The sequence below is a fragment of the Physeter macrocephalus genome, chromosome 2 (genome assembly GCF_002837175.3).
Source record: "Physeter macrocephalus isolate SW-GA chromosome 2, ASM283717v5, whole genome shotgun sequence".
Lineage (NCBI taxonomy): Eukaryota > Metazoa > Chordata > Mammalia > Artiodactyla > Physeteridae > Physeter > Physeter macrocephalus.
In genome coordinates, this window is record NC_041215.1 from 120,214,369 (window position 1) to 120,221,946 (window position 7,578).

A 7,578-nucleotide genomic window follows, 5' to 3' on the forward strand; every position below is an offset into this window, starting at 1 on the left:
TTTTTCTCTTTCTGACTTACTTCACTCTGTATGACAGACTCTCTAGGTCCATCCACCTCACTACAGATAACTCAATTTCGTTTCTTTTATGGCTGAGTAATATTCCATTGTATATATGTGCCACATCTTCTTTATCCATTCATCTGTCGATGGACACTTAGGCTTCTTCTATGTCCTGGCTATTGCAAATAGTGCTGCAGTGAACATTGTGACCTTGACAATTTTGAGAAGTACTGGTCAGGTATTTTGTGGGATGCTCCTCTACTGGAATTTGCCTGGTGTTTCTCATGCCTAGACTGGAATTATGGGTTTTGGGGAGGAAGATCACAAAAGTAAAATGCCATTTTCATCATATATCAAAGGGTATATACTATCTACATGACTTAAGACTTGGTGTTGACCTTGATCACCTTGCAGAAGTGATGTTTGTCAGATTTTTCTACTGTTACTACTTTTGCCCTACTCCACCTCCCTTTCCATACTGTACTCTTTGGAAAGAAGTCACTGCACAGCTCAACTTAAGGAATGGGGGTTATACTCCCCTTCCTTTAGGGCTGAGTATCTACATTATTTGGGGGGAATTTTTCTGCATAGGAGATTTGTCTCTTTATCACATTTGTGAATGTATTCAACCATTTATTTATATCAGGGACTCATGGATATTTTATACTTTGGGTCCTAAACCATTATTTATTTATTTTTATTGCTCAAATTGTTCGAGCTTTGGTCATTGGGAGTTCTTTCAGTTAGCTCCTGTGAAATACACCCACCAATCTGTTTTTTTGTTTGTTTACTTTAGGAACACTTTCTTTCTGGCACTACCAGATACTTCAGGCTCATTTTGTATATTTCCTGTCCCAGTCTGAGAATTTCTCTAGGAAGCCCTGGTTCCTTGTAATGTAGTGGTATTAGAAACTAAGACCTGGATGCTACCTGTGCTCGTTGCTACTAGGGTGTTTGCTGTAGTATTTTAAAGCAAAAGCAACCCCCTGGCATCATGTTGTTTAATGCCTTAAAGTGTCTGTAAGAAATAAGGATATCTTCTTAAAAGATGTCAAAATGTCAAAATGTCCTGTGGCTGCCAGAAAAAATTACCACAAATTTAGTGACTTAAAACAACAGAGATTCTCTCACAGTTCTGGAAGCCAGAATTCTGAAATCAGGCTGTCTGAAGAACCCCATTCCCTCAGAATGTTCTAAGGAAGAATCCATTCTTGCCTCTTCCACCTTCTGGTAGCCCCAGGCATTCCTCTTCACTCTGATCTGTACCTCCTTGGTCACACTGCCTCTTCCTTTCTTCTGTGTATTCTCTGTGTCTGTCCCAGCTCCCTCTGCCTCACTAGGGACACTTGTTATTGGGTTTAGGGCCCACCCAGATAATCCAGGAAAATTCCTTAATTCAAGATCATCCTCTCAAAATCCTCAATCACATATTTTGCCATATAAAGTAATATTTACAGGTTCCTGGAATTAACACAAGAATATATTGGGGGGGGGTCACCATTCAGTAAACTACAATAACTAAAAAAATTAATAATGATTTCTTCTTTTTTTTTTTTTTGTGGTACGCGGGCCTCTCACTGCTGTGGCCTCTCCCGTTGCGGAGCACAGGCTCCGGACGCACAGGCTCAGCGGCCATGGCTCACGGGCCCAGCCGCTCCGTGACATGTGGGATCCTCCCGGACCGGGGCACGAACCCGCGTCCCCTGCATCGGCAGGCGGACTCTCAACCACTGCGCCACCAGGGAGGCCCTTCACTCTTTTATTATACTCTGAAATTGTCGGAGAAATTAGGTCATTCCCCTATATATTGGCCTACATTCTGGATTGGTCAAATGGCTTTCTTGTGACGACGTTTCTCTTTATTTCCTGAAAACTGGAAGTTGGAGCCAAAAGTTTGATTAAGATTCAGATTCAACTGATTTTTAGACAAAAATACACTACTTCCTAAGTATTACTGTGTAGTTCAAATTGCATCACATCATGAGACATAATTTATAGCTGCCCCACATTTCATGATCTAAGATTGATTAAAATATACAAGTGATAGCAAATGTACTTTCAGTGTAAAAATCCCCCATCAACCTTCTAATAATTTTAGCATTTATCAATGACTGTTGCCTAAATCAAATATTTATTAAGCATCTTTGTTCTGGTCCCAATTATTTTCCTTAGGTTAATTTCATCTTTTATTGTCCCCTTTATTTCTGTAGCAGACTATTTAGAAAAGTTCTTTTCACCCTCCAGCTCTCTTGAGATCTCCAAATCCATTAGGTCTAGGGACATCTGAGACTGAGGGTGTACAATCCGTCTGGCCTGGCGAGATAATTAATTGAGTCAGTGTTTCCTAAAGTTCACACTTGGAGCCCAGGAAGCAGGTGGTTGTAATTGGAGCCTGTTGGGTGGGTGGGGTTAGGGGAAGGTGGGTAGAGGGAAGCATGGCGGATCTGGCGATCTCTCCTTTCCTGGGGTCAAACTCAAAGGCTTACTGGAAGGAACTACAAGAAAATTCTTTAATAAAGCCTGAGCTCTTTGATTTTAGAGTAGCAAATTAAGGCACGGCCGAAGAAAGAGTCCATAGGGGTTAGGTAGACTCAAGGTATAGCGGGTCCTGGAGCGCCAGAGCTTAGCCTTTCAGGGATTTAACCTTGAGACTACATCTCCCAGAATTCCACTCGGCGAGTCCCACCCACGTTGAAGCGATTGCGTGTGCGCGAGCCCAGTAACTGCCTGCCCTCCCAAACTCCACAATTCCGGAGATTCCGCGTGCCTGCCGCCCTCTCGCTGGGATCGCCCCTTCAGGCCCTCAGTCCGTCCGCTGGGGGCGCGCGCAGTGCGTGGCTGGTGGCAGCGGCGCCGGCGGCTGAGAGCGCGGGCCGTGTGGCCGTGCGTGGTTGCTAGGGGCGCCTGAGGCTGCCCGCTCGCCCGGAAGGCCAAGGGAGGAAGCACCCCGGAGCCGGCGCCCAGCCGGGGCGAAGCTGAGTCCGCTGGGTGAGTGTGGCCGCGGAGCCAGGAAAACGACCCTCCGCCGCCCCGACTCTCCCGCCCCTCCCTCTGCCCGAGTCCTTTCACGCGGCCCCCAGCACTCTGGCCGCTCCTGCCCCAGCCCTGCTTCCTGCCTGCCACCTCTCCATCCTCTGGGAAGAGAGGGGGCCGCGTCCTCCCACCCTGCCAGGACTTCGCGCCTCTTCGGAACCCTTCTCCACCCCCCCCTCTGCCCCCTTCCCCGCCACGCCCAGTGAACTTAGTCGCCCCGCCTCTAGGTGCCCCGAACCCTGCAGCATCCTCTCACCCTGGGCCTCCGTGCCTCGTCTTTCCCGCTCCGCTGCAGTTTAAATTCTCCCTGCTTGGGTGTGAGCCCGAGCTCCTCTCAGGCCTCACGGCTGAATTTTACATGGATACCCACTTTTTAACTTCCCCATCTTCACTATCTGTAGAGAAATACTTTCCTAAACTGTAGAGTTTCAAACAGCATCCGAGATGCTGTGGAATTAGTTTTTTTTTTTTTTTTGCGGTACGCGGGCCTCTCCCAGTTGTGGCCTCTCCCGTTGCGGAGCACAGGCTCTGGACACGCAGGCTCAGCGGCCATGGCTCACGGGCCCAGCCGCTCCGCATCATGTGGGATCTTCCCAGACCGGGGCACGAACCCGTGTCCCCTGCATCGGCAGGCGGACTCTCAACCACTGCGCCACCAGGGAAGCCCGATGCTGTGGAATTGAATTCTTTATGTATCCATACATCCATTACTTCATTTAATCATTCAACAATTTTTAATAAACATCGACAAATATTTAGTGAGCCAGGGCACTGTGGAAGGCCCGGGGGGGGGAGGGGGGATACAGTGGTGAGCAAGGCAGGCGTGTTTTCACAGAGGTTATAGTCTAGGGGAGATTTTAATCAGGTAAACAGCATTTGCCGTATGTGTGGTGTGTGTTCTGATAGAACATTAGAAGGATATTTAACCCAAATTTACTTGGAAAACTATATTATCCCCATTCCCTGGTCTTCACATTCCCATTCTGGATCTAGAAAATGTTTTGATCCTTCCTTCCTTAGGGAGTTATCCCTGCTCTCTGTTACTCCAGATCCCATCTTCCTTAACGTCATTACCTGTTGATTTAGCCAGTCAACGAGTAGCTGGGAGACCCTATGGGACAGTGTTCTATCCCATCCTTAATTTCTTGCAATAAATACTGAGGCATTGTTTGCATAAAAAACACTCACTTGGTGCCCGTAAAGTTACCAGCTGCTTATTGATTGGGCTGAATGGAGCATTGAAAAATTATCAAGTGTTTTCTGGGAATAAAGAGGTGAGAGGACATTCCAGATACAAAGTAGCTTTAGTAAAGATACTAAAGTAGCTTTAGTAAAGGCCTGAAAAGAGAACTGGAAACAGTCGGATAGACCTGAGCTGTGTTTGGAGGGAACCAGCCCGGGACAAATAGTAGTAGGGAAATTAATAGGGGTTAGATCACAAAGGGCTTTGGATGTTTTGCTGAAGAGTTAGAACTAGATCCTCCAGAGCAGTGGTTTTCAAGAAGGACATTCAGGGGCCTGAGACTTCCAAGGGATAGACATGCACATATAGTTTTAGAAGAATCAGCCCCCAGATCCTCAGCTTCCAAATGAACGCTTCTAACACTGACCTTACAAAAAAGGGGTGGAGAGTGTCATATCTCTCTCGCTCTCAAATTTTACTATAGTATATTTTTCTGAGTATAAAAACCTCAGGTTGGCAAACGGAATATTTTGGAAATATTAATTTCAGGGGGCCTTCTTTGGTGTTTGATTAAGTTACCTCAAAAACCTAGAAGGGCTCCTGCGGCCGGCGCCGGGGGATAGCACGCATGCGTCTTGTCTTTGAATGGGTGGCACCCTTATCCTCGCGGCGGCGGCAGGATCCGTGGCCGTGCTGCTGGCAGTGCGGCTATGGGTAGTGCTGCGTCGCCGCGCCGCTGTGCCCCGGCGGTCTCTCAGCCTCTTGGTGGTGGCTGGGTCCGGTGGGCATACCACCGAGATCCTGAGGTTGCTCGAGAACTTTTCCGATGCTTACGTAACTCTTAGACATTATATCATTGCTGACACTGATGAAATGAGTGCCCGTAAAATAAATTCTTTTGAAGTAAATCGAGCTGATAGAAACTCCAGTGCTACGTTTCCCGAATACTATATTCACCGCATTCCCAGAAGCCGGGAGGTCCAGCAGTCCTGGCTGTCCACGGTACTCACCCGCTTTTACTCTGTGTGGCTCTCCTTCCCCCTGAGTGAAGCCAGATTTGGTAAGAAAACTGAGCCATATGGGAAAAAACTGACTTGCCCAAAGTCTGAGGGCCACTAAGTGGATCCAAACCCGGAAAGCCTGAGACTGCAGCATCTATACTCTAATCATTGTACTATTCTACCCTTCTGTTCGGGACATAACTATTGAATTCATGAATAAATTTCCTAATAGGGTCATACAGATGAGACCACCCAGAGAAAACACTAGAAGTCTTCCTGTCTTCCCATGTGTAATACACACTGCTGTTAGAGTGAAGCTTGTTCCTTGTTGGGATATTCTGAATTCAGAAGAACACAACAGTTGGAGACTTCCCTGGTGGGCCATGGTTAAGACTCCGCCCTCCCAATGCAGGAGGCCCAAGTTCGATCCCTGGTCAGGGAACTAGATCCTGCATGCTGCAACTAAAAAACCCTGCATGCAGCGATGAAGATCCTGCATGCTGCAACCAAGACCCGGTGCAGTGAAATGAATAAATAAATATTAAAAAAAAAAAAAAGAACACAACAGTTAAATGTGTCTAAAATGTTTTTCGGGACCACAGATTTTTCAAGCTGTATTGGATAAAAGTTGCATAAACTTTTTTTTAAGATGTTGGGGGTAGGAGTTTATTAATTAATTAATTTATTTTTGCTGTGTTGGGTCTTCGTTTCTGTGCGAGGGCTTTCTCTAGTTGTGGCAAGCGGGGGCCGCTCTTCATCGCGGTGCGCGGGCCTCTCACCATCGCAGCCTCTCTTGTTGCGGAGCACAGGCTCCGGACGCGCAGGCTCAGTAGTTGTGGCTCACGGGCCTAGTTGCTCCGCAGCATGTGGGATCCTCCCAGACCAGGGTTCGAACCCGTGTCCCTTGCGTTAGCAGGCAGATTCTCAACCACTGCGCCACCAGGGAAGCCCCGCATAAAATTTTTAAAAAGAGATTTCTTTTAGTTTAGATGTGTGTTAATCAGATAGTTAAAACTCATTTTATTAAATCGTCATGAAGTGTTTATTTCAATTACAGTTAATCCTTACCTTAGTTGTTTCTATAAAATGTTTAGTATTTTCTACCTCCTCTTAACAAAAGTATAAACTTGTTTAACTTGTGATGAAAAATTTTAGAGTTCAACTTTAAGATGTGCAAGGAATACATGGGTTTAATTTTTTTTTTTTTTTTGGCTCTACCGCATGGCTTGCAGGATCTCAGTTCCCCAACCAGGCATTGAACTTGGGCCACGGCAGTGAAAGTCTGGAATCCTAACCACTAGGCCACCAGGAACTCCCCAAGGAATACATGGTTTTAAAAATTCCTAGGGGAATACATGAGTAAAATCATTGGAAGAGTATGTTGCAGGAAAACCATGGAAAGGTAATTAGCAGGAAGGTAACATCAGATTTGTGCTTGAGATTACTACTGTAGTGTCAGTGTGCAGTTTGAATAAGTAAGATTTTAGACTGAAGGCAGGGAGCCAATGAGAAAACTAGAGACCAGACTAGAGATGATGAGGGCTTTATAGTGGTTGCAGTGGGGGAGAGGGTTTAGAGAGATATTAACAGTGGTAGAGTGGACAAAACCTGGTGGCAAAGTAGATGTAGGTAGAGTGGGACAAAGAGCAGTCTGGAATGATCCTTGTTTTCTGACTTTAGTGATTAAGTGGGTGGTGATGCAGGAGAAACTATTAGGAGGAGGGCTTTGAGGAGAAAGATAAAGGAGTTTGGGCATGCTGAATTGAGGTTCCTGCAGCACATCAAGGTAGAAAGGCCTGGGAGGTTGTTCTGTAGGTCTGAGTGATGAAAGAAAGTTGAGAATGTAGGAGATGGTTGAGGCCATGGGATAAAAGAGGTTGCTTTGGGAGAGTTTGTGTTAATAGTTGCAACTGCCATTTATTGAGCGCTTACTATGTGCCAGGCCAAGTGAGAAGACTGAGCACAGAGGAGCACCAACTTTGAGAGAGTAGGTAGAGGAAAAGGGGTGGAAGAAGGGAGGCAGCATATTTATAACCAAATCCAAAAATGAATATGTAAATGAAAAATTCCTTGTTGAAAAACAATTTTTTTTTCTGTTTTCTACTATTTTTATTTATTTATTTTAAAATGTTATTCTATTTATTTATTTTTTATACTGCAGGTTCTCAGTAGTTATCCATTTTGTACATATTAGTAAATATATGTCAATCCCAATCTCCCAGTTCATCCCACCACAACCGCCCCACCCCCATCCCCCGCTTTTCCCCCCTTGCTGTCCACTTTTTTTTTTTTTTTTTTTTAAATGACACATTTGAGAATGGAAAAGTGAATTTTGATACCATGCCAACGAACACTGTA

The 7,578-nt window shown here is 45.6% G+C and overlaps 1 protein-coding gene and 1 pseudogene across 4 annotated transcripts in view; both read left to right on the forward strand.

Annotated features, from left to right (window-relative positions):
• The first annotated feature begins 2,753 nt into the window (after window positions 1–2,753).
• Window positions 2,754–7,578, forward strand: part of TTLL4 (tubulin tyrosine ligase like 4) — a 58,341-nt gene continuing 53,516 nt past the window's right edge. For all 4 annotated transcript variants that reach the window (XR_003677722.2, XR_003677723.2, XM_024124778.3 and 1 more), the window contains exon 1: window positions 2,754–2,991. The gene's annotated coding sequence lies outside the window, so the exon portion shown is untranslated. The remainder of the gene's footprint in view (window positions 2,992–7,578) is intronic.
• On the forward strand, window positions 4,865–5,268 carry LOC112065121 (UDP-N-acetylglucosamine transferase subunit ALG14 homolog; annotated as a pseudogene).